The 26,613-nt window shown below is 41.1% G+C and overlaps 1 protein-coding gene across 1 annotated transcript in view; it reads left to right on the plus strand.

Annotated features, from left to right (window-relative positions):
• The first annotated feature begins 299 nt into the window (after nt 1–299).
• LOC138215397 (inactive N-acetylated-alpha-linked acidic dipeptidase-like protein 2) overlaps nt 300–26,613 on the plus strand; it is a 471,279-nt gene continuing 444,965 nt past the window's right edge. Inside the window, exon 1 of the mRNA XM_069177518.1 lies at nt 300–571. The gene's annotated coding sequence lies outside the window, so the exon portion shown is untranslated. The remainder of the gene's footprint in view (nt 572–26,613) is intronic.

A 26,613-nucleotide genomic window follows, 5' to 3' on the forward strand; every position in this document is an offset into this window, starting at 1 on the left:
TCTAACTAATTGTGCTTACAATGGTAAAAGACGGCTACGTAGTGTGTGTGTGTGTGTGTGTGTGTGTGTGTGTGTGTGTGTGTGTGTGTGTGTGTGTGTGTGTGTGTGTGTGTGTGTGTGTGTGTGTGTGTATCTAGTTACAGTACAGACCATGTGAAACCTAACCACTGTGGATTACAGCATGGGGGAAGAGAAAAGTGCCAATCACAAACACACACACACATTCAGGCGACACTGCAGAACAGGTTCGATGAGTTCCGGTAAGAGAGGAGGAACAGTCACTATTGTAATGTCGGCACACAGAGGGAGCGTACAGACAGTTCAACTAAGACACAGCGAGGGTACACAGACAGGTGTGGAGGTGAGCAGTGAGGGCAGGAAGTGACTGCAGACAGGTAAACAGCCAGAGAGGTGGAGGAGCAGTCAGACGGGTAACCAGGCCAAGTGTCAGGTAAACAAGCTGCTCTCTGTCTGCTGTGGATTTACTCGAGCGGCCTTGATCCTCTGCTGCCCTCTCTGACACAGACACTGAGGCAACCGCAGGACTGTTCAACCAACTCCGCTCTGCCAGGTAGATGTAAAGACTTGACGTGGGTGTGCATGCCTGGGATTATCCCTCAATACTGTCCTCAATAGTTTCTTTCTTTAATCCATCTGTGTGTGTTTACATGCTGCTGCTCAAACTTTGATTTCTTAGTAATTCGTGCTCTGACACAAGAGTCCAGTAATCAAGTTGCTTGATAGCTGAATTCAAATACATCTGTCATGTTTTGTGCTGACATTAAAAACGCTGTGAGTTTCATGTTGCAGAGCAACAGTGAACACAGAAATGAAGTTTCTATCAGTTGAGTTTGATTTGGCTCCTCGGTGAGCTGACAGTGAGTGTGTGGTGCAGCGGTTACCATGCAACATGCATCACCCGGAGCTGTGAGTGTTAGCCTGTCGTCCTCCTCTTCAGTAACACTTGCTGACAGACGGACAGGAACAACACGTTCGGTGCAGTGTTGCCTGCTGTGTTCGCCTTACTGTGCGTTGCATGCGTCAGGTGTCGTACGTATGCACACATGTTCCAACACAGAGCTCGCGGTTGGTGTTAAACAGGTGCTGTGGCCGCAGGCATCAGGAAGCAGTTAGCACCGTATCCCTCTGCAGGCAGGAGAGAGACGGCTACGTAAGTCTGAAACATTACTCGCTCATATGAAAGGAGATAAATGGAAACGAGCCTCAGAGGTTCTGAGTGATGCTTTGAACAGGTGTGTCGTGTAGCTGCTCCTTCTACTTTAAGTTTTTCAAAGGTAAAATTGCAGATTGAATTGCAGAATCAGACAAAACCTGATACATTGTTTGATATCAGTTAAATACAAGTGTGTTATATTAAACGCTATATAACCATAGCATGGTGGTCCAGACGATCGCCTCACAGCAAGTAGAGCCCACCATCCAAACATATGCATGTGAGGTAATGTGGTGATTGACTGTAGGTATGAATGTGAGCATGCATGTCTGTCTGTCTGTCTGTCTGTGATTGACAGGCGACCATCCACAGTGAACCCCTCCTTCTCCCAACACTTGTCTGGTTTAGGCTCCAGCTTCACTGTGACTCTGTGATAGAGCTGCTGTAGATGGATGGAGTCTACATGACAAAAAAATCAGGTTCAGTGTTCCCTGTGGTACTGAGGGCAGTTTGTTTTGGTTGTATGGATAAATCCATTATCTTTATATTTAAGCTTTATGTTGTAGTATAAATGAATGCCTTGTTTGACTGGAAACTTTTCATTTCCTCCATCCTTTACTGCAAAGCCCTTTATCAAGGCTCACTTTATACAAATGCTGCATGAATATTTCTTGCTGTCCTGCTTTGTTTTGCACTTGCTGCTCTCTGATTTCCCCCACTCCTCCTTTTTCATTCTGTTCTTTTTTCTCCTGTTAATATCATCTGACATTCCTTACCTGCAAGCAGACGTGGTATCACCTGTCGTCTGTTCGCTTTTTTCCCTCTGCAACACGATCTGATGTGTCTCTCAAACAACAAAAGGAAACAGAGGAGGAGAAGGCATGGGGGGAGGAGGGGAGGATGGAGAGGACGGGAGGCTGGTCTGAGGCTCCGTATCTCAGACAGTCCAGTACTTTCTTTGTTATCTGCTCTGTGTGGGAGAAAAGCATCCCACCTTCTATATTATCATCAAGCATTGATAAGGATGGTCCCAACTACTCTTCTCTGCACAAAGGCAAGCTGATACCTCAAGGCCGTGTGTGTGTGTGTGTGTGTGTGTGTGTGTGTGTGTGTGTGTGTGTGTGTGTGTGTGTCTGTGTGTGTGTGTGTCTGTGTGTGTGTGTGTGTGTGTGTCTGAGGCCATGTCTTGAATCCCAAAACACCAGGTGATATCTCATCCTTTTATTCCCTGAAGAGATAGTATTGTTGCGGCGGTTTTGTTGGACTTTGACATATTGGCTATGGCTCATCTCAGTACAAAAAAAACTCAACAGCCTTTGGATGGTGGCTGTCGAAGACCCCTGAAAATCAGTGAATGAAAGTTAACTTGTCTTTCCAAATGTCATGCCATGGTTTCCCTAAATAAACCACCAAACGTCTTTGTTTTTATCTTCCTGTGTTCCAGATGACATTCTTCCCTTACAAATAGTGCTCTTCCGTGTAAGGACTCTTACTGTGTGATGTCTTCATTTTAAAGCAGTAGTGACGTTTCAAACCTCATCATGTGAACACATCACCCTCCAAAATATCTGCAGCTATAATTATTTTACCCAGAAACCAACGTGTTGTTGTGTCTTCTGTTTAACACACTCAATAAACACACTGTTTGTCGTCGGTGGCCCCGCCTCTTCCTCTACGGAGCCAACATGGCCAACGTTTGAAATGAAAAGTCTCAAGCATTTCACACTCCTTTTTTTTTTTTTGGTGAAGAACGTGTAACATAATGACACAACAGATGAATGAACAAATTAATAAAATTACTTCCATGTGTTCAATCAGGCGTTTAAGTAGTTCTTAATTTGTTCAGAAGGCTCTTCTTTGATTATCTATAAACAGTAGTAAATAGAAATCCACATTAATATATCTTTTTAGTGCTTAATTTGATTGACATTTGACAACATTTCAGATGATTGATATTATTTCATGAGATTTAATGGAAATAAGTGCAGAGACAGGAAGAGTTCCCTTCATTATGAGAGCTGCTCTGAACACCTGAGGGTTTTTTTTTTCCCAGGAGTGATGTCAGCGGAGTACAGTTGATCCTTTGTTGTGTTAATTAAAACTCAATGTAAGACTATCATGGAGGGGAAAACAACAGCAATGAATGCATATATGCATTTATGCAAACATAAAGGCACCTGTGGGCAGATTAGACATTGTGCTGACTTTTAAAGTGAAAATACCCCTGCAGCAAACGCTCATTAAAATAACTTTCTTCAAATAGTAATGAACTGTTTTTTTCTATTTGATGAAGTTAAAAAAAAAAACATTTAAAAGGTCCAGAGGTCTCTACTTTGTAAGGTTTCACGTTTTAAATTGTTTGGCCTTTTGTAAGTCGTTACATTTCATTCATTACTACTAATTATTACATTGCTGACAATTTGCCATCGGACCTTATCATTGGCATATTCACCATGCATACACCAATAATAAATACAGTTACAGTCGAGGTGAAGGGTGAACAATTGGCAATACAAACCAAGCCTGCAAAAGTGAAAAAAAAAATTATTTAGCTTAAAACAATATGACACAACTTTTTATGTTTATTTTCTGTATTTATTTCACTTTACAAATGACATATTTTTTTTTTAAGTAAAACCATTGCTCTGAGAACATAAGGTTTTCAAGGTGTTTGTTTTTCTATTAACACGCAAGAGAAACACTAGCAAACACCAATTAAGAGACGGTCTGTGAAAAAGGGATTATTGTATTAATATACTGCCACCTGAATACTGTTGTGATGGTGATCACTGCTGTTTTCAAGCCTTTTACCCTCCTCACTAATTATTCCTGCTGGCTGGTGTCACCTGCTTGTTCATGTAGAGAAAGACAATCATCAAGTGGCCAAACATGAAACAATAAATCCCATGCTGTCAGTAGAAATCATACCGTCTCCTTTGTGTCTGTGATTCTGTTTAGGCAGTGTGTTGGGGCGCTATGACCAAAAATGAATCACTGTTTTCTGAGTTCCTGGATTTTTTTTTTTTTTTTTTTTTTTTTTTTTTTTTTTTTTTTGCATGATCTGGTATTATAAGGTTTAAAACTTACTTATTCTAAAGTCAGAAGTACATAGATTATGATTAATAATGTAATCATGTATTGCACACCTTATGACTGTAAATTATGTGATATTTTTATTTTTATTACTTGTCTAATATCTTTGTTAAACGTGTCTGTCTGCCTTTTCTCTGAGCTCTACCAGATCTCCTCTACCTTCATGTACACATCCTACAAACCGTGTCCTTATCGTAACCGGAGCACACTGACTGTCCGCTAACTACACAACACACGCATCCAATTATGTGTGTAAAGCATGGCTCTGAACACGTCAGCTGACTGACAGGAACCATGTTCCTCTGAACGCGTCTTTCTCAGCTCTGACAGGAACCATGTTCCTCTGAACGCGTCTTTCTCAGCTCTGACAGGAACCATGTTCCTCTGAACGCATCTTTCTCAGCTGACTGACGGGAACCATGTTCCTCTGAACGCATCTTTCTCAGCTGACTGACGGGAACCATGTTCCTCTGAACGCATCTTTCTCAGCTCTCTGACGGGAACCATGTTCCTCTGAACGCGTCTTTCTCAGCTGACTGACGGGAACCATGTTCCTCTGAACGCGTCTTTCTCAGCTCTGACGGGAACCATGTTCCTCTGAACGCATCTTTCTCAGCTCTGACGGGAACCATGTTCCTCTGAACGCGTCTTTCTCAGCTCTCTGACAGGAACCATGTTCCTCTGAACGCGTCTTTCTCAGCTCTCTGACGGGAACCATGTTCCTCTGAACGCGTCTTTCTCAGCTCTCTGACGGGAACCATGTTTCTGTGAACGCATCTTTCTCAGCTCTGACGGGAACCATGTTCCTCTGAACGCGTCTTTCTCAGCTCTCTGACGGGAACCATGTTCCTGTGAACGCATCTTTCTCAGCTCTGACGGGAACCATGTTCCTCTGAACGCGTCTTTCTCAGCTCTCTGACAGGAACCATGTTTCTGTGAACGCATCTTTCTCAGCTCTGACGGGAACCATGTTCCTCTGAACGCGTCTTTCTCAGCTCTCTGACGGGAACCATGTTCCTGTGAACGCATCTTTCTCAGCTCTCTGACAGGAACCATGTTCCTCTGAACGCATCTTTCTCAGCTCTCTGACAGGAACCATGTTCCTCTGAACGCATCTTTCTCAGCTCTCTGACTGGAACCATGTTCCTGTGAACGCATCTTTCTCAGCTCTCTGACAGGAACCATGTTCCTCTGAACGCATCTTTCTCAGCTCTCTGACAGGAACCATGTTCCTCTGAACGCGTCTTTCTCAGCTCTCTGACGGGAACCATGTTCCTCTGAACGCATCTTTCTCAGCTCTCTGACGGGAACCATGTTCCTCTGAACGCGTCTTTCTCAGCTGACTGACGGGAACCATGTTCCTCTGAACGCATCTTTCTCAGCTCTCTGACGGGAACCATGTTCCTCTGAACGCGTCTTTCTCAGCTGACTGACGGGAACCATGTTTCTGTGAACGCATCTTTCTCAGCTCTCTGACGGGAACCATGTTCCTCTGAACGCGTCTTTCTCAGCTCTCTGACAGGAACCATGTTCCTGTGAACGCATCTTTCTCAGCTCTGACGGGAACCATGTTCCTCTGAACGCATCTTTCTCAGCTCTCTGACGGGAACCATGTTCCTCTGAACGCATCTTTCTCAGCTCTCTGACGGGAACCATGTCCTTGCATCGGTGGGTTGTTCTTGTCGTTTTAACTCCATCGCTTGCTTCTCTGTAAGCGATGTCCGACCCTTCGGCTCCACTCCTTTACTGGTGCCTTCGGCTGACAGCCTGAATCCTGCAAACCTGAAGACTGTAACTGATCAAAATCTTTGTATTCCAACTGGTTTTCTGCTGAGGAGATAAGATCATGATGCTTAGAGATAACGAATATGTTTCCAGTGTTCCCACCAAAATGTACAATATGTTGACTTTTTAAAACCGCCAGACACAGCTCCTCTCGCCTGATAAATCTCTAAATTCTCCCAGCTCAGTCACCTGATCTGAAATATACTACAGATATTGTATATTAAACATTTGAATAATCATAATGCTTCGTGATTATCTTCAATGACTGACTGGAATCTGATTTCCCCACGTGGGCGCCGATTGTACGCTGATAACGAAGGATAAAGTCTTTCAGACTCTGTGAAACTACATTAATCATATTTATGCCTGTGTTTTTAAAACCAAACCTGAAGGAACTGGAAGATATTTAAATTTAAGACGCTATTATCAGAGAATTTATGGATTTTTTTCATTAGAAAAAGACTGAAAACTATTATTTCATTATCAGAATGGTCAGGAATTAATTTTCTCTTTATCTAAATGATTAATTGATGCGGCTCCAGTTTATTTGATTTTAGGTTGAAATGTAAATATCACTGACCATTTACTCAACACCAACCTTCTCCACTGCCGATCTAAAAGACACTTTCCAGGAGAGGGTCTGTTTTTGATCTCACTTCAACCGCTGCTCACTGAACAATTTCCTTTTTTCTCTTCTTGTGTCAGATGGAAACATTTCTTATGTCTTTCTTGCTGCTTTTCCCCATCGGTCTGTAAATTGCTGCCTTCAACACTGTGAGTTGGAGGCGAGAAGTGAGAGGGAGCAAATGAGCTCTGAAATATCGACTCCTTGGTAAAACATACTCGGCATGACCTTTAGTTAACGGACAAATTGAGCTGTGGCCAGAGCACACTTCTGACTCCTGAGTGGACACCGCCGGGCAGTGTGTGAGAGTGTGTGAGAGAGAGTGTGTGTGTGTGTGTGTGTGTGTGTGTGTGTGTGTGTGTGTGAGAGTGTGTGAGAGAGTGTGTGTGTGTGTGTGTGTGTGTGTGTGTGTGTGTGTGTGTGTGTGTGTGAGAGAGTGTGTGAGAGTGTGTGAGAGAGTCTGTGTGTGTGTGTGTGTGTGTGTGTGTGTGTGTGTGTGTGTGTGTGTGAGAGTGTGTGAGAGTGTGTGAGAGAGTCTGTGTGTGTGTGTGTGTGTGTGTGTGTGTGTGTGTGTGTGTGTGTGTGTGTGATTGTGAGAGAGTCTGTGTGTGTGTGTGTGTGTGTGTGTGTGTGTGTGTGTGTGTGTGTGTGTGTGTGTGTGTGTGAGAGTGTGTGAGAGAGTCTGTGTGTGTGTGTGTGTGTGTGTGTGTGTGTGTGTGTGTGTGTGTGTGTGTGTGTGTGTGTGTGTGTGAGAGTGTGTGAGAGTGTGAGAGAGAGTCTGTGTGTGTGTGTGTGTGTGTGTGTGTGTGTGTGTGTGTGTGTGTGTGTGTGTGTGTGTGTGTGTGTGTGTGAGAGTGTGTGAGAGTCTGTGTGTGTGTGTGTGTGTTTGTGTGTGTGATTGTGAGAGTGTGTGTGTGTGTGTGTGTGTGTTTGTGTGTGTGATTGTGAGAGTGTGTGTGTTTGTGTGTGTGATTGTGAGAGTGTGTGTGTGTGTGTGTGTGTGTGTGTGTGTGTGTGTGTGAGAGTGTGTGAGAGAGTCTGTGTGTGTGTGTGTGTGTGTGTGTGTGTGTGTGTGTGTGTGTGTGTGGGTGGATGGAGATGAGGATGTTTCAGGAAAATGTTGCATTTGCCAACTTTTAACATTAATCAGTGCCTGCATGTGAGAACTGCATTTTGAACGTGTGACAGAATATTCTGGTTTTGCCGCCACCGAACACAATAAATAGTTCATTTCATTATCTTGGAGCAACTTTCAGATGTTTGCAGTCAGCCAGTGACCTTTATATCTGATTGGGTGAGTGTGTGGGTGAACTGGTGGGTTTTTCTTTGCAAGTGGGAGAGAGAGATTACTAGAATGGACATACAAAGGAGAACAACAATTCCTTTCAGTCATGACATTTATAATGCTCGGTTTGCTAGTAGGACTGAAATTTCAGAGTTCCAGGAAGGGGACGGGGCCACCAACATAAAGGATTTTCAAATTAAAAGCGTGTGAGGAAGCTGCAGCTGTTCCTGAACACAAACTGGTTCTTTTCCACTGTTGCTGCTGGACAGAAGAATCAGTGTTTATTGAGTGTGTTGAACAGAGGACACAAAAACACATTGATGTTAAATGTTTAATGTTGATAGGTAAAATAATAACAGCTGAAGATATTTTGGAGGGTGATGTGTTCACATGATGAGGTCATGTCCTGTTAGTGTGTGATTTGAAACAACACTACTCTGTTAAAACTCCTGTACTAAGAGTACAGAGAGTCCTGACATGTTCTATTGTATTAGAGTACCATTAGTCGTTGGTGTGCTGAGGGAAGGATGTCATCTGGAACACAGCAACAATGGATCTGGGACATTAACTGTTGCCAGGGGTGACATGTCTTTGGCTTTTTCTGTCACTGCATCCAAACAAAACCACATCTCGATAAACATTTGATGTTTGGATACATGGTCATCATCATCAGCAGGTTGCAGAGGCCCTACCATGTGTGTGTGTGTGTGTGTGTGTGTGTGTGTGTGTGTGTGTGTGTGTGTGTGTGTGTCTTTGTGTTTGTCTGTGGTAGAATGAAACTGGTCAAACAGTGTATCTGTGTGAGCATTAAACAATTCATGGAAAGTGTCACATCAGACTTACAAACTGTTCACACGGATCAGAGACAAGATGCTTTTTTTTACATGTTAATATGTGAGCACATGATCACACACTTATTGGGTGTTCTGTCTCATAAATATGGAGGCAACTCCTCATTTCTTCCTTTTATTTTATTAATTTCATTATTAATGGAGCAAATTCTTGTTTTGTTTGTCTGTGGCTTAAAGTTTGAACTTAATTTAACTCAATATTTTAGTCAGCTTTTTGCAATGCAATTTTAAGATTGCATATAGATTTATTATTTTTTTTCTTCATTGTTGTTCACTGATTACGCAGCTGGTTGTGGGGTTGAGCCACTGGCAGTAGATTCAGTCAGTTGTAGGATCTCTCATGAGTGTGCGTTTGTTTTGATCCAGTTTTGTCTTAAATATTTTGATGCTCCATAACACCTCCATGAGTCTGACCCTGTCTTTCCACCCCTGAGTGAAAGAGTGCTTCAGCTGTATTGTAGGGATGTAGAGTAGCTGTGTGTGACATCACCCCATCAGGTCGCTGATGTGCATTACATTGTGTTTAGTTTTGCAGTTCCTGTCAGTCAGATTTCCTTTGTTTCATGCTCCATTCACCATCCAACAGTTATGTTTAAGGACCTCAATTATTATCATTTTTTTCTGTTCTTTTTAGCTTTCAATATTACTTTTACATTTTTGCTATTTCTCATGGTTTATTGATTTTTGCTATTATAAACATGTAACATCAAACCTATGGAGAAAAAAATTCTCCAAAAAACATTTATTTCCCAAAAAATTATAGAAACAAGTAACAAACCAGAGTAAAGATTTCAAACAAGAAGTCGGTTTCTGGTCTTTTGTGTATTTTGACAAGGCTGTTATGAAAGTGTCATCAGGAAAATGGCTAAAATAAAATAAACATCCAGCTTTTAAGAATTCATATTAGTTTTCAGTGCAGAAAAAGGCCAGCTTTGATCTGCATGACATCCAAATATTTGAATGACAATTTTAGGATGGCACTGTAACGCTATAATAGTTTTCTTCACTACTTTACAAAAAGAGCCCCTGTGGAGCATTGGGGTTCCACCAGTCGACTTTAGATTTTTAGGGTTTTATTGTAGAAGTAAATGGCAGCTTGGATTTGAATCCTTTAACATGTAATTAGTTACAGGACCCATTGTCATCAATGCAGAGTGAAAACCTTTTACAGCTCTCTCACAACTGGAACCTCCTCTTTTGGCTTGAGCTGGTCGATTATGTGATCCGCTACCAGTTGATAGTTCGTGGCTGTGACCAGTATTCTTGCTCCAGGTTTTACAAAAAAGAAAAGTACTGACATCGTTTACATTTTTCTAAAACTACATATTTTATTTCCAGCGAGCACTAAGACCTTTTTTGGTTTTTATTCGATTGTGAAAGATAAATTATTGGGGCCATAAGTCAATACCATAAAGTGGGATATAAACCTATACCAAGCATCAGCGGTATAATTGTATTAATGGCTGAGTCTTCCTGAGGTGGGAGATTTAGGATGACGACAGAACTAGATATCCCATCATTAATGGGCTTGTTGAGAAATCATTGAAGAAGTCATTAAATCATCAGGAGCGGTTACAAGCAGGAGCAATGCTGCATCTATCATTAACCCCCCCTTGATTTTTATTTTTTTTTCCCCTTGAGTGCAATTATAAATATAAAAGAGATCACATTTTCAATTAATATTGCGTTAATATTTTCATTGCGAATTCTCTTGTTCATGATAATCATGTTGGGAAAATCTGCTGACGTGATTTCCCTACACCAAACGTCTGTAACTAATTCAGCCTGCTGCCATCGATACTTCCTGTACATGTCCAACCACTCTGGGAATCACCAGATTTGTTGTGTCCCAGCCAGACAGCCTGCCAGCGGTGGACACTGTTCCAGGCTGCCTTCACAGTTTGAATCAACTCACCAGTTTTTATTGAAACACTGAAAATGTCTGATGATCAAAGCAGTTTTGAAATGGACATATCAGTATCTATTTTGGATACAACTTAACCAGGGTGGGTAGGCGTGTCTCGAATCTGCTATAAACTTAACATTTAAAAGGTACTGTGTGTTTTTGTGTCTCTTGATTGGCTTCTTTTACAATTTTTTTGAATCTTTCTTATTGGTGCTGCAGCTTTGCCAGGCCTGGACTGAGTTTGCTTGTTTGACATCATGCTTTGTGTTTGCTGGGTGTCTGCTGCTCAGATGAAGCATGTAATTACACTTCAAAGGACCTGAGTCTGCAAATACTGCACGTCTCTCTATATGATGGCACAAACTGTCATGCGTGACAACATGCCCTGACACGGAGCAGGTTGTTATGATGTGAGGCAGTCTTTGATCTTTTATAATGGCAGCTTCTGGTAAATTATTAAGACTTTGGAAACACCCTAGTCTCTCTTTTTTTAAAAAAAAAAACAACTATTGCAGTATTAAGGTACTGCTAAGAAATATGGCAGGTAAAAAGTGACAATTACCTTCAGACTGCCTTATCCGCTTCTCCACGTTTCCTTGAAGAAAAACGCTCCTAATGGCTGCAGACTTTTGCATTCGGGACATGAAGACCAAGTTAAACAAACCAGGGCCTGGCATACATACAACAATGCTCTGCACACATGTACTCGTACACACATCCACTCATCAAAGACCACTTTGTGTCCATTTCCCTCCCTCAGAGCAGCTCCTCTCCTCCCAAGTCAATTTGACAAATCCATTAGAGATCCATTACAGACTTTATGAAAAGCAGCTACATTATTTTTTAGCCAGTGCTGAGAAGGAGCCTCATAAATAAACCCAGTGATGGTAATGGTGGTCCTGATGGGGGTTTAAGCAGGATATTTGTGTGAGCTGACGTGTGTGTACACTTATGCTTGGATATGTCATATTTATTTCTACATACTTGTGACTGCTCTATTTATAATTGCTAAGTTTTCATATTTGGTTATATTTCAACAATTTTTCATGATGTGCATTCGCTGTGTCATTTGCTTTGACTTGCTGCCGCATTGAATCTGTCTACAATAATATTTTTTTGTATATTTGTATGCACCATTTATCTCAGCATGTTTTATATTTTCTTCATGAAATTCTCTGCAGATCTCGACTGTATGTTTGTTGGTACAATAGAAACCAACGTGTCACTTCTCAGAGCGTTAGTCACCTTCAAAGGGCATCGTCATACCATGAAGCAGTGAACAGAGTTTTGAACACGTCTGCCCTGCTGCATGCTTCGCTTTCACACTGATTTTATTTCTTGTGATACTTGCTGTGACCTTCATGCTCTGTGGCTACTTGCGTTTCCTTGATAGCCACATTGCAGCCCGCTGCTGGACGCGACCATATGGCACCGCCACAGTAAAAAGGCCTTTTGCATCACTGTTTGTACACAGAAAGGTGACATTTCATTCTTTTAGCCTCGAGGCCTTTATGGCAGCGTTAACTGGTCTGTCTGTTTGAAACAATACAATGTTGGTATTATTTCATGAATGTTCATGTTATCCAGGGGATGGTTACTGATAATAATGACTACATAATAATAATGACTACTAGCACAGTCGAGAGTGTGCCAGGTAGCAGGAAACTCTAAAGAAATTAGTTTAGAAGTCATGTAGTTCATTATAACAGAAAACTCCCCTTTACAGAAGGATTGGGATTAAAACCTGAGACCGTGTTCACAGAGTATCTTATCTTTCCATTAGCAGGCTGTTTCCATATTCCATCAACGTGCCTTCTGGTGACATCGGATCACAAGCGGCCAGCTTTCAGCATCTGTTCCCGACCGGCATTTCATGAGTGGCCACTTGGGATCAGATCTCATTTCCACGTTCTTAATGTAAATAAACAAGTAGGCTACGTCAGGAAAATATAAAAGTAAATAAGCACAAAAACAGGAACCTTAAAGTCAGAACGACAATGATTCAGGTCAGTTGAATTAATTGTTCCATGTGTCTCCGCCTCTGTGGATCAAGGGGCCGGCTCGCTCACAGCTGTCTGATGTATGTTGGAAATTACATGAAATACACTAAAAGAAAAATACTAATCCCAGAGGAGGCTTCATTGAAACAAGCCTCATGTAGAAGTTTTAAATGACCAAAACACCACTTCATAGCACGAGTTTGTAGTGAAACTCTCCTGCTTTCTGTACAGTTCAGCTGCTCTGACAATCACGCAGGAGGACAAAAAAACAAAGAAACAAAAGAAGAGCAGTACTCGTGAGATATCGTTAGTAAGCTAAGATTTCTGTCAGTGGATCGGAATAAACCATTTTAAGATACAATTATCACAGCAGGTTCAGGAAACATCTGCATCAGAGCACCAGTGAGCAAACAAAGAAAACAGTATTGACGTAAAATAAAAAACTCAATAATTAATAACAGTCTGACAAAAATGTTCTGGCTAAGTCAGAAGAGGTCCAGTAAACCTGATCCAGTAAATGTCCTGTCCAAAACACACCGTCACCATTACAGCTGCTCAATGTACTGTGAACTGGTGTAGTTCAGTCTGTCCGTTCACTGAGAAGAAGACAGGCAGTGTGACAGACTCCATTCCCAGTTTGTCAATCAGTAGCATTCCATGTTTCACTGATACACACACACACACACACACACACACACACACACACACACACACACACACACACACACACACACACACACTCACACACACACACACACACACACACACACACACACACACACACACACAAATCCACACAACTACACAGCTACACTAAAACTGTGCATTCAAATATGGGAAAAAAAAAACCTGACAGGTGTAATTTTTCTTAAAACTAAGAAATGGACCTGTAAAACCAGACAATCTCACCTTGCTGGTGCTGAAGAGACCTGCCAAAGCAGGAAGTGGATATTAGATGAGCTGACAAGCTGTCACAAACCTCCACTGAGCTGCACTTTATGTACACAGAGAAAGAGCCTGAAGGTGCATCTTCCTAAAGATGGCTTCTCATCCTTATGTGGCTCGTCCTGTCTGAATCCTCGTAATCTGCCCAGCAGGACACCCAGATGTTTTGTCTTTTTTTTCCCTCCGCCCTGTTTTGCCCTTCAGCTCTATCAAAGTCGCTGCCTTCTGCTCAAATGCCACATACTATTACATTTCCTCTAAAATAATGTCATACGGGCACCTCCCTGGGGACTTCCTTGCTGCTTTTACTTAACTTGACAAACAGCTTGAGTCAGATGTTGTGCTACAGTGACTCTGCAATGATACAGCACCAATCAAACGTGTAAAAAAACTTTTTTTTTTTTTAAGTACTGGGTAAATTTCAATGCAAAAAAGTTTTTCATCAAAAAACCTACAAATAAATGAATAAATAATTATCACTGAACTAAAGAATGATAATATTAACAATACATTTAATTTGTATAGCGATTTTCAAGATACTCAAAGACATTTTGAGGTTAAAGTGATCAAAACAACACAATAGAAGTATAAATCACTCAACATTAGTCTCCTGTTTAAAGAGTCAAAACAATATGAATCACACATTAAAAGCAGCTCTGAAAAGGAGGGTTTTGAGGACAGATTTGAATGTTGACAGGTCGGTGCTGTCTCGGATGTGTTTGGGTAGATCCAGGTCCAGTGTCCAGGTCCGGTGCTTGCTTCTTAATGGTGGGGACAGAAGGTCAGCATCAGAGGAGCGGAGGCTGCGGTGGAGGTCGGTGAGTTCGGCCCGGGCCTGCATGTGCAAGGCTTTGTGACTGAGGAGAAGGACTTTGTATTGGATCCATTGAGGGACGGGAAGCCAGTGGAGGTTCTGGAGGATGAAGGTGATGTGGAGCAGAAGTGGGCGTGCAGCAGAGTTCTGGATGTACTAGACTTTGGATGACTACGGTTACCTCAGCAGCGGAAACATTTTATAGCTGCAAGTGAAAGAGAGAAGTCAGAGAAAACAGTTTGTTTGTTTGTTGCTGGGTTTTTTTAACTGTTTCTTTGACTGATTTTTTTTCTCTTAACAAGGAATATTTCCTGGAGTGAAATCATCTCACAACCTGCAAAAAATGCCCACACATCTGGTATCATGTGATTATTATACAGTTGCATTCATATCCCGGTTCCTTTCTTTATATCATCTTGCTGATTATAATAATTACCATACAAACACGATGTGTGTGTGAAGCGGCACCACAAGCACCACTTCAACTATGCTGTAATATGATCATGTTTAAATGCATCTCTACGGTGTGATTCTGAGGCCTTGTGATTTGAGACTGTAGAAATGACAAGGGAAGTGTCAATCAGTGTGAATTGGTTTGGATGATTTCATGGAACACGCCACACTGTAGTTTCAAACACACATCATACAATTAAAGAGATAAAGTTAAGGCTGAAAACATGACTTTATTCCAGGGCTTCAATAACTTTGGTCTTTCTTGCTCGCTCTTGTTATTCTTCCATCGTGTCTCTGTCCTGCTGCAGAGTCCATGACCTCTGACCTCTGATGTATCAGACTGGCAGCGGACTCAGCAGTACATGTTTTAATACCTCAATTTCCTGTTGTGTGTGTGTGTGTGTGTGTGTGTGTGTGTGTGTGTGTGTGTGTGTGTGTGTGTGTGTGTGTGTGCTTTATTCCACCACTTCTATTGTGTATTTGTGTGCATAAATGTGTGTGTCAGAGTACAGTGTAATTGCATGTATGTCGCCCACAGCGGGCCTCATGGTGTGTAATCAGCACCTGCACTTCGGTGTGGGAGTCACAGGTCAGGGATTGACACTCTAAGCTGCTCCGGTCTCCCACCACCTGACGTAAACAGTGGATTAAGCCGTGGTCCTGAAGATAAACACTTCCCCACACTGTGTCCGTGGTGATATTCCCATTCAGTCTGCACTGTCTATACCATGCACAGTGTTTTTTACACTTTGTTTTTGGTCTTCAAACATTTATTAATGGCAGTGCTGCTCTCAAGGTAAAAGTCCTCTCATTGGTTGATTTAGATTCGATTAGATTTGACTATATTAATGACTTAATGGTTGTGACTAGTCACAGCAGCATAGAGAAGACAAAAAAAAGTGCATACAATATGAACACATTTACAAATACTTATGAGATATAGGAAATAAGGTAGATAAAAAATAATTATTTCAGAAAAAAATAAAATAAGAGCAATGAATAAAAAATAGACACACGCACAGACTATATGTACACAAAAACAAATAAAATAAAAAATAAATATAAATAAATACAGTTTGGAATGACGACTGTGCTGTGGAATAAGATGATCAGTGCAACATTATTTTATTGTGGTATTGAAGAGTCTGACGGCCGTCGGAACAAACGACCTGCGATAGCGCTCCTTCCTGCGCTGAGGGTGCAGCAGTCTGCTGCTGAAGGAGCTGCTTAAAGCTCCTGCAGCCTCACGAAGGGGTGAGAGGTGTTGTCCATGATCGATGTCAGCTTGGTAACATCCTCCTCTCACCCACCTGCTCTGAGGAGTCCGGAGGACTGCCCAGGACAAAGCTGTCCCTTTTAACCAGCTTGTTTATTCTCATTTGTGTCCCTCTCTGTTCCTGCACAGCTCCAGCAGACCGCTGCATAAAAGATGGCCGACGCCACCACAGAGTCATAGAATTAACTCTCAACGATGGAGACAGAGTCACATTGTTCAACTGAAAGAGTAGACAGAGCTTCTTCACTGCACTGTTCATATTGTCGGCATTACGTCAGCAAGTTCACTGGAGGCTCTGGTCTCTTCAGGGACCTGAGATCCCTCAGGAGGAGTGACAGGAAACTGTTGGAGAAAAGAAACCAGGAAAAAAACATCAAAATGGTTGCACTCCGAAACAAAATTCCTTTCGACTTCCTGACTAAAAGATCACGTTTTATGTTGCTTATCAACAACCAATGTGTGTTATTTTTTTGGTTGATAATCATTTGCACAACTTTCCTGTCCACTTATGAAATGTTTAATTCAGTAGTACTATTTTTGGCAGGACCATAGAATTGGCTTTGATTTATTAGTCTTTTGACTTTTTTTAAAGATGAACATTATAAAAACTATGATTTTATAATTTTTTTTAAAAATGTTCACCCTAAAGAATTGGCAGGTACTCTGAGTGATACCAGAGAGCTCATTTTAACTTTGTTGCTGGGAAACAATGATGGTATTTGAGTTTATCATGGTAGATATTTAAATACGACTTCACCTATGAGACTCAGACTGCCAGTGCTACTTCTCATCTTGTGTTTTATGTAAAAAGCTTTGCCTGTTAAACTCTGTGAAACCAGATATTTGATATCAACTGCAAAATCTTGTCTTATCTTCAACGAAGAAGAAAAGGCTCAGACCCTTGACAGCCAAGCTGGATAAGATATTTTGTGTTGCAAGTTTTTAATGCTTCATTTCTCCTAAAGGGTGAGTTGTTAGCACCCCCAAGTCCCTGCAGCTCTCTGGAAGCACCGGTACGGGGCTGGAAGATGCTCATGTGACCACTTACTGTACAATTTAAAGGTATTACCACATCATTTACTTTTACAAGGGTAGATCAATACGTTCTAAAACTCCTGCTCTGTGCACATCACGTTGCTGTGTGGGTATAACCCTAAAAGGCAACTGGTAGAAATTTTGTTGCTTCATCATCATCACTTCCTGAGTTATTCATGTTTGTGAGTAGAGTTCTGGGTGCGTCTGTGATTTCTCCGTGAACATGACCAGAGGATTCACGTCAGATTTAGTATCAAACTCTAGAAATCCTCACCGGAGACTTTTACGATGCTTCAGGAGGGCTGAGACCATGAAGCAATGAGCACAATCGTAGCTCCTCCCCACTCCTACTCATGGTTCCTATTTATTTGCCACAAACTCTGATGTTCGTTCTGCTCAACTTTTCACAGACCTGAACACAAAAATGTGTGGAACTCCAGAACTGATGATGATGAATTGATGAAGTTTGTACCAGTTACTCATCAGGGTTTTATCTTCCTGCTGTTCCATGCACATCACCGTGCTGTGTGTATTTATTAAGTGGGATGAAATAAAACCCACAATCCTTCACATAAAGTCTTATTTTTTCTGTTTCTAACAGGGAAACCCTCCTACAGTTCAATAGGAGTGCTCCTGAGCTCCCGCTCCAGCCTGTGACACTCCTGGGGTTTAACCCAACCGAAGACATTATGTCTGCTTGTGGAACAGCGCTGCCTCTGACAAATGTGTGCACTCTATATCTGCCGGTTCTCAGCTTTTAGCCTTCAGAACTTCAAAATAAAATAAAAGAACAATCCATTCACTTCACCGGAGCATGCTGCAGCTTCAGCTCACTGTCATCTTTGATAGCGTCTGGTGTTGGTTTACTGCAGCTGGATACAAGTGGGTTTTGTTCAAGTGGCGTCATTGTTAAATCTCCCCAGAGCCTCTGCTGATGAACAAGCATGGTTAGAGACAAGTTCTAAATCTCAATATTTTTCGGGATGGTAATTGCAGTCAGATCTTGTTCCAATTGTCATAAAACCTGGTACAGATATCAGTGATAATCTTGTAACATTGTAACTAGTGTGTTTTGAATGTAATGTTTAATAACCAGTCTGTGTGAGTACTCTCAATTTCTATGCTTTATTCCATTAGGGACCGTTGAATACGTATACAGTATATGTATGGTCTCTGGTGGTACCATTGCGTACAATGTTATCATCCGTGACAATATGAGAAGACCTGGTAGCTTCTGTAACTCAATCTCTTGTCAGTTCTCTCTCTTTATCTTTATTTTTTGTTAAAATTAGGTTTGTAGAATTTGTTCAGCACCAAAACTTAAAACAGCTGATTGTAGTGAAGAACTGTGAGGCATCGGAAGTAAATGTAAACCAATGGCTTATCAGCAATGCAGGAAAACAGTATCCAGGTGGGCAATAAGGAAGGTTCTTCCTGAATGGTGGTGATTACACATACTTATCCAGCATGAAAGAATGGATAATAACAGACATTCAGTGTCCCCAGGTAATGGATCCAAATGACTTCTCCTGGGACTTGTATTTAGTGTTACCATTATTTTGATCAAAATAACCAGTGACATTGCTGCAACAACTTGGTGTGGACATTTGGTTTGAAAACAATGACTTTGACAATCCATCATTATTCTTTTTGATCATGATTTTGGTATTTCCATCAGACTCAGCTTTTGGGTGTTAATGATAACTAGCAAAATGCTTGCATGGCAAACTTAAATGCTGAAAATTACAGGTGCTAAATACTTGAATTAACCCTTGTGTTGTCCTTGGGTCAAAATGACCCACAGCTGTGTTCAACCAAGTTCTATTTTGTTTCCATATTTTTTGGGGATCATTGGTGACAAGGAGGCTGTGAGGGTTTCTTTAAAGAATGATGACCAATGATCCCAAAAAATATAAAAATATAGAAATAAAATAGAACTTGGTTGAACACAGCTGTGGGTCATTTTGACCCAAGGACAACACGAGGGTTAGGATATGCAGGTAGGGTTATATTCAGTTTTACAGCAGCTTTCTTTTTCTTTTGAAATACTCTCCGGCGACAATATATGCAGTGAGGCTGTCATGCACCTGTCTGTCTGTAGTACAACTACTAGTGCTGTGACGCCTGTCTGTCTGTAGTACAACTACTAGTGCTGTGACGCCTGTCTGTCTGTAGTACAACTACTAGTGCTGTGACGCCTGTCTGTCTGTAGTACAACTACTAGTGCTGTGACGCCTGTCTGTCTGTAGTACAACTACTAGTACTGTGACGCCTGTCTGTCTGTAGTACAACTACTAGTGCTGTGACGCCTGTCTGTCTGTAGTACAACTACTAGTGCTGTGACGCCTGTCTGTCTGTAGTACAACTACTAGTACTGTGACGCCTGTCTGTCTGTAGTACAACTACTAGTCCTGTGACGCCTGTCTGTCTGTAGTACAACTACTAGTCCTGTGACGCCTGTCTGTCTGTAGTACAACTACTAGTCCTGTGACGCCTGTCTGTCTGTAGTACAACTACTAGTCCTGTGACGCCTGTCTGTCTGTAGTACAACTACTAGTCCTGTGACGCCTGTCTGTCTGTAGTACAACTACTAGTACTGTGACGCCTGTCTGTCTGTAGTACCACTACTAGTACTGTGACGCCTGTCTGTCTGTAGTACAACTACTAGTGCTGTGACGCCTGTCTGTCTGTAGTACAACTACTAGTGCTGTGACGCCTGTCTGTCTGTAGTACAACTACTAGTGCTGTGACGCCTGTCTGTCTGTAGTACAACTACTAGTGCTGTGACGCCTGTCTGTCTGTAGTACAACTACTAGTACTGTGACGCCTGTCTGTCTGTAGTACCACTACTAGTACTGTGACGCCTGTCTGTCTGTAGTACCACTACTAGTACTGTGACGCCTGTCTGTCTGTAGTACCACTACTAGTCCTGTGACGCCTGTCTGTCTGTAGTACAACTACTAGTACTGTGACGCCTGTCTGTCTGTAGTACAACTACTAGTCCTGTGACGCCTGTCTGTCTGTAGTACAACTACTAGTACTGTGACGCCTGTCTGTCTGTAGTACAACTACTAGTACTGTGACGCCTGTCTGTCTGTAGTACAACTACTAGTCCTGTGACGCCTGTCTGTCTGTAGTACAACTACTAGTCCTGTGACGCCTGTCTGTCTGTAGTACAACTACTAGTCCTGTGACGCCTGTCTGTCTGTAGTACAACTACTAGTACTGTGACGCCTGTCTGTCTGTAGTACCACTACTAGTACTGTGACGCCTGTCTGTCTGTAGTACAACTACTAGTACTGTGACGCCTGTCTGTCTGTAGTACAACTACTAGTACTGTGACGCCTGTCTGTCTGTAGTACAACTACTAGTACTGTGACGCCTGTCTGTCTGTAGTACAACTACTAGTCCTGTGACGCCTGTCTGTCTGTAGTACCACTACTAGTACTGTGACGCCTGTCTGTCTGTAGTACAACTACTAGTCCTGTGACGCCTGTCTGTCTGTAGTACAACTACTAGTACTGTGACGCCTGTCTGTCTGTAGTACAACTACTAGTACTGTGACGCCTGTCTGTCTGTAGTACAACTACTAGTCCTGTGACGCCTGTCTGTCTGTAGTACAACTACTAGTCCTGTGACGCCTGTCTGTCTGTAGTACAACTACTAGTCCTGTGACGCCTGTCTGTCTGTAGTACAACTACTAGTACTGTGACGCCTGTCTGTCTGTAGTACAACTACTAGTACTGTGACGCCTGTCTGTCTGTAGTACAACTACTAGTCCTGTGACGCCTGTCTGTCTGTAGTACCACTACTAGTCCTGTGACGCCTGTCTGTCTGTAGTACCACTACTAGTACTGTGACGCCTGTCTGTCTGTAGTACCACTACTAGTACTGTGACGCCTGTCTGTCTGTAGTACAACTACTAGTCCTGTGACGCCTGTCTGTCTGTAGTACAACTACTAGTCCTGTGACGCCTGTCTGTCTGTAGTACCACTACTAGTACTGTGACGCCTGTCTGTCTGTAGTACCACTACTAGTACTGTGACGCCTGTCTGTCTGTAGTACAACTACTAGTCCTGTGACGCCTGTCTGTCTGTAGTACAACTACTAGTCCTGTGACGCCTGTCTGTAGTGCAACTGTGTGACTGTCACAGTAACAACAGGATGCCTCTATTTGAATCTGGCACTGGTGTATTTTAGCCTTCTGTCTCCATGGTAATAGATTGATTAATTCACAATTAGCTCAAGTGTTCAAAGTCCATCCTCGTGCGCTTCTAGCAGTAGGGAACATCTGCTACATGAACACACACACACACACACACACACACACACACACACACACACACACACACACACACACACACACACACACACACACACATGCACACACTGAGCCTTTGTTCGGGGGTGAGACATCTGCTGTTTGTTGTTCACAAATTATTGATAGCAGTAAACAGAAAGTTGAGGGGAAAACAGGCATTTCTCATGCTGCTGAAATTTTCACGACCTGTCAGCCCATTCAAACCAGCACTTTGTTACCGAGCAAGACGCCGTGACAAGAGGCACTTCTCCACCACGCTTTTCCCATATGAAGGACAGAGGCAGTGAAAGGAAAGCAGTGACAGAAACAAAGAACATTCACCGTCAGGAGACCAGCAGGAGTTGGAACACTTTCTTTTTCTGTTTCCTTTCCTTTTCCAATGGATAAAACACCTTTATCCAAACACTTTCCATGCCAGAAGTTGACGTGTAGCTTTGACTGATGATATTCAAAATGATACATTTCAATCCTTTAGATAAATACACAAAATTGCATTTATCATAAATTGTAATAAAAGTTTTCACTATTATTTTTATGATTTATATGTCTAATTTTTTCTGCAGTTGTCCAACTCTTGTCTGCCTGTGGGGCTGATGCCAGGTTTGGACTGAAGGTTTGGGAATGTTCCCATTGGGACAGGCTTGTGAGGGCTGTTCTTTTTTTTTTCCTACCCCGTCACGTTTTCAGACAATATACAGATATTTAATAGGTCGCCTTCGCTGCAGCAAAAGACTGGTGCAATTTGTGATAGCAGTTGCCGGCTCAAATGAAAGTATGTATCACTTGTTGCTGAAACATGGGAGGAAAGAGGAAACCTGCAGCGATGGTGCAGAGAGGGCCAAAAAGAGAAAAAGGGGTTTTCTGGCTGATGTAATGTGTTCTAAGATAACCGAGTGTCAAATTGGGTCCACGTGGACAACAAATTCTGTGGCTGCTTTTTTGTTGCCAGTCTGTCCTTGGTTAGTAGTGACACCTACTTATACAACAAGTAGTTTGACCCATAGAGCTGATTGGTCAACTGTACATTTGGAACAAATCACACCTTGCTCAACTCTACAAATATCACTCCACCTCCTCAATGGGAATATAGAATTATAATTGAATTTCATATAATATGTAATATAATGTAGTTTTTACTAGCTATAGGTCTATTAAATGACCCATTTGGTGAAATCGGGTCTTTTTTGGTCCTTTTTGGTCGCTATGAGCACCCGTACCGTAACACCATGGATAGTCACGCACTTAAAATCCTAGCAGCGGCTAGCTGGACCGGTTTGGTTTTAACACATGACACGGAGCTAAAATGTTTTTTGTTCATCAGATATCTTAGTTCCAACCAGACTGAGCTAGCTGAGCAGTTTAGTGTTTTTATGTGCTGTATTTATTCAGTTGGAGACCAGAAATCCTCCCTGTTGCTAGGTGGTTGCTAAGGGTCGGACTACTTCCTGGAGTAGTAAACATTACATGCATAAGAGTCTACTGACGCGACTGATTGTTTTCCAGGTCTTAGTCAAACCCCATGTGTTGCCATGGAAATGGAGAATACACTAACAAAAAGTTTGATATTTTGATATATTTGCAACACAAAATTAATACATTTTGATTACATATGCTATTATATTTTTTTGTTTTAACGTGGTTTTTTGCACTTCAGTAATGCTTACGGACCTCTTGACCACATTACTGCTGTGCCAATAATGAAGTTAAAGCACACCCTCTTGCATAATATTGCTTAATTGGAGCACTGGAGGTCCAAACTGAAGTGTAGAATCATCTTGTGAAGTGACAGAAAAGTTTATTTTAATTAGCTTTTTTCCTTTCTGGCATACACAAGAGTTTTGGGTTTAGGGTAATATGAAGTAATACAGAATACAATTTAGAGGTATGTGTACAGATTAGTATAATCACTGTAATTGCTAAGATAATTATGTCACACTTCTGTATCATGCAGCTCTTCTGACTGACCACAAGAGGATAGCTGACCAAGCGTAAAATACATACAAAATAAATTTTTCTTAAGAGTGAAATGTTCACTGTCATTGGATTTGATACTATTCTTTCATCTCTGCAGCTCAGTGGAGCAGGAATCTTTCTGGTGAATGTAAAACTTTAACCAATATCACCTTTTCATCCATAATACATCGCTCCATAACCTGCTGTTAACTCTATTTAATGCTGTATAAAGAAGCTTTTAATAATATATTGTAGTTATGTACGTAACTGTCTTTATCTTAGTGTTTCCCTACTCTACATTACTCCCCTTCAAGAACAACTGGAGATCTAAATCTTATACAAATTAATACCCTGTTATGTCTGTTCCATGTGATTGACTGGAGAATATTCATATTTGGGCTAGAAGACCCCGACTCCATACAGCTAGTTCCTAACCACCACCCGTCCAAGATCATCAGGGTCAGTCTTAGTAAAACTAGCGAGAGCCTGCCTGTGTTCATTTTTGATATACACCTACCTATAAAACTACTTTGGAAACAGAACTGGTTCCTTCTTTTTCTCTTATTTTTCTACAGCTGGTCTAAGCACAGATTAAGATGCATTTCAGTGCAGCAAAAGGATCTTATTTCTGCATTTGGGATGAGTTGTTTTAATCGTGACTCAACATCTGTGGCTTCACTGGGCAGAGTGCACATGATGCCGTAGCCAATCTCAGCCAGGTAATTTAACCAACTGAGTAAGACCACGGAGTGTGACACTGTGTCGTTTAAGCACAAAGGGTTAAGAGCAATTTACACACAACAGCTTAGGTCATTTTATACATGATAGGACAGTAAATTATTGACACTCAGACCCGATGCAGTTTAATTATCAACACCACAACATCCGTTTATTTATCAACACCACATCAGTTTATTTATCAACACCACAACATATTTTTTTTATTTACACCACAACATCAGTTTATTTACCAACACCACAACACCAGTTTATTTATTAACACCACAACAGTTTATTAATTAACACCATAATATCAGTTTATTTATTAATAACATCAGTTTATTTATTAACACCACAGCATCAGTTTATTCATTAACACCATAACATCAGTTTTTTTTATTAACACCACATTAGTTTATTTATTAACACCATAACATCAGTTATTTATTAACACCACAATGTCAGTTTATTTATTAACACCATTTCATTTATTAACACCTCATCAGTTTATTTATTAACAGCATAACATCAGTTTATTTATTAACATCACAACATCAGTTTAGTTATTAACACCACAACATCAGTTTATTTATTAACACCACAACATCAGTGTATTTATTAACACCACAACGTCAGTTTATTTATTAACACCATTTCATTTATTAACACCTCATCAGTTTATTTATTAACAGCATAACATCAGTTTATTTATTAACATCACAACATCAGTTTATTTATTAACAGCATAACATCAGTTTATTTATTAACATCACAACATCAGTTTATTTATTAACACCACAACATCAGTTTATTTATTAACACCATAATACCAGTTTATTTATTAACATTACAACATCAGTTTATTTATTAACACCATAATACCAGTTTATTTATTAACATCACAACATCAGTTTATTTATTAACACCCCAACAGCAGTTTATTTATTGACACCACAATATCAGGTTATTTATTAACATCAGTTTATTTAATAACACCACAACATCAGTTTATTTATTAACGCAGATTATTCCTCTCCATCCGTGTTTCTAATAAATGAGTTGCATCAATAATTTTTAGTGTGAATAATTTACTTCTGCTCACTCCTCAACATGGTTTCAGCTCCTGATTTCAGTGTGTTGGATTAGTTTACACGCAGTTTATGTACAGTGGTGCAGTGGTTAGCATGGTCACCTCACAGCAAAAATATTCTGGGTTCGAATCTGGGCCTGGGCCTTTCTTTTGCATGTTCTCCCTGTGCCTGCGTGGGTTCTCTCTGGATACTCCGGCTTCCTCCCACCATCCAAAAACATGCACCTCAGGTTAATTGGTGGTTCTACAAATTGGCCTTAGGTGTGAATGGTCTTCGTTTCCGTCTGTCTTTATGTGGCCCTGTGATGGACTGGCGATCTGTCCAGGGTGTAACCTGCCTTCGCCCTAAGTGAGCTGGGATAGGCTCCAGCCGCCTGTGACCCTGTTCAGGATAAAGCAGGTATAGATGATGGATTGATGGATTAGTTTACTTTGTTCACTTTGACTTTTAATTAATGAACAAATAGAAACTATGTTTTTTCATTTAAATCATCCACATTTCCAATACATCTCCTAATTGATTGACCTTCATGCTTCAAGCTCAAATTGTTGAGGTAACAAAAGGTCATATTTGGCTGGCATTGCTCGTCTGCTCCTTCGGCAGCCATTATGAAATTGACAAGATGTTGCACGTTTTTAAAGGGGAATTGAAGAGCTGATTTGATTGACCATGATTGAAGTCAACAAACTGTTTAATAATCCGTTCCTCTTACTTACCACTGATGCGTTTGCGTCATGCACCAAATGATCAAAATGCTTTGCCAAACCTACATCCAGTCCTGCTTCCAATTTGATAAAAACATTTTTAGCCCTTTAAGTTTAGCTTCTTCTCAATGAATGACACAAATAAATGAGCAGTCAGATGATCACGCAGGTTTTAACCCCTGGTTATATTATATTATATTATCTATTTCACTTGTTTCTACCTTGAAGAGTAAGTCAAAGCCATAAAATATACGAACAGAAAAAAAAGAGAAACAAAAACAAATTCATATAGTACAGCAATGCAGCATTTATACAAAGTCTCAAAATATGATTATAATCATGAGGGGAAAAAAGATGATGCTTTATACAATAACTACAGGATATTTTTTAATATTTAGTGTCACTTCAGTGCTAAGCATGTGCTAAGAGCGTGTTGTATACAGAGAGCTTTAAAAGATTTAACCACAGACTGACCAAAACCTCAGAAGCTGGAAAAAAAACAAAAAAAACAGAAGAAAAGCCACTTTGGTCCTATTGTTTCCTGTTTGGGGTTGTTCACTTGCCCCAGAAACATCCTGCTGC

This window comes from Embiotoca jacksoni, unplaced genomic scaffold, assembly GCF_022577435.1.
Source record: "Embiotoca jacksoni isolate LCO1_2020_lvr unplaced genomic scaffold, fEmbJac1.0.p SCAF_74, whole genome shotgun sequence".
In the NCBI taxonomy this organism is placed as follows: Eukaryota; Metazoa; Chordata; class Actinopteri; family Embiotocidae; genus Embiotoca; species Embiotoca jacksoni.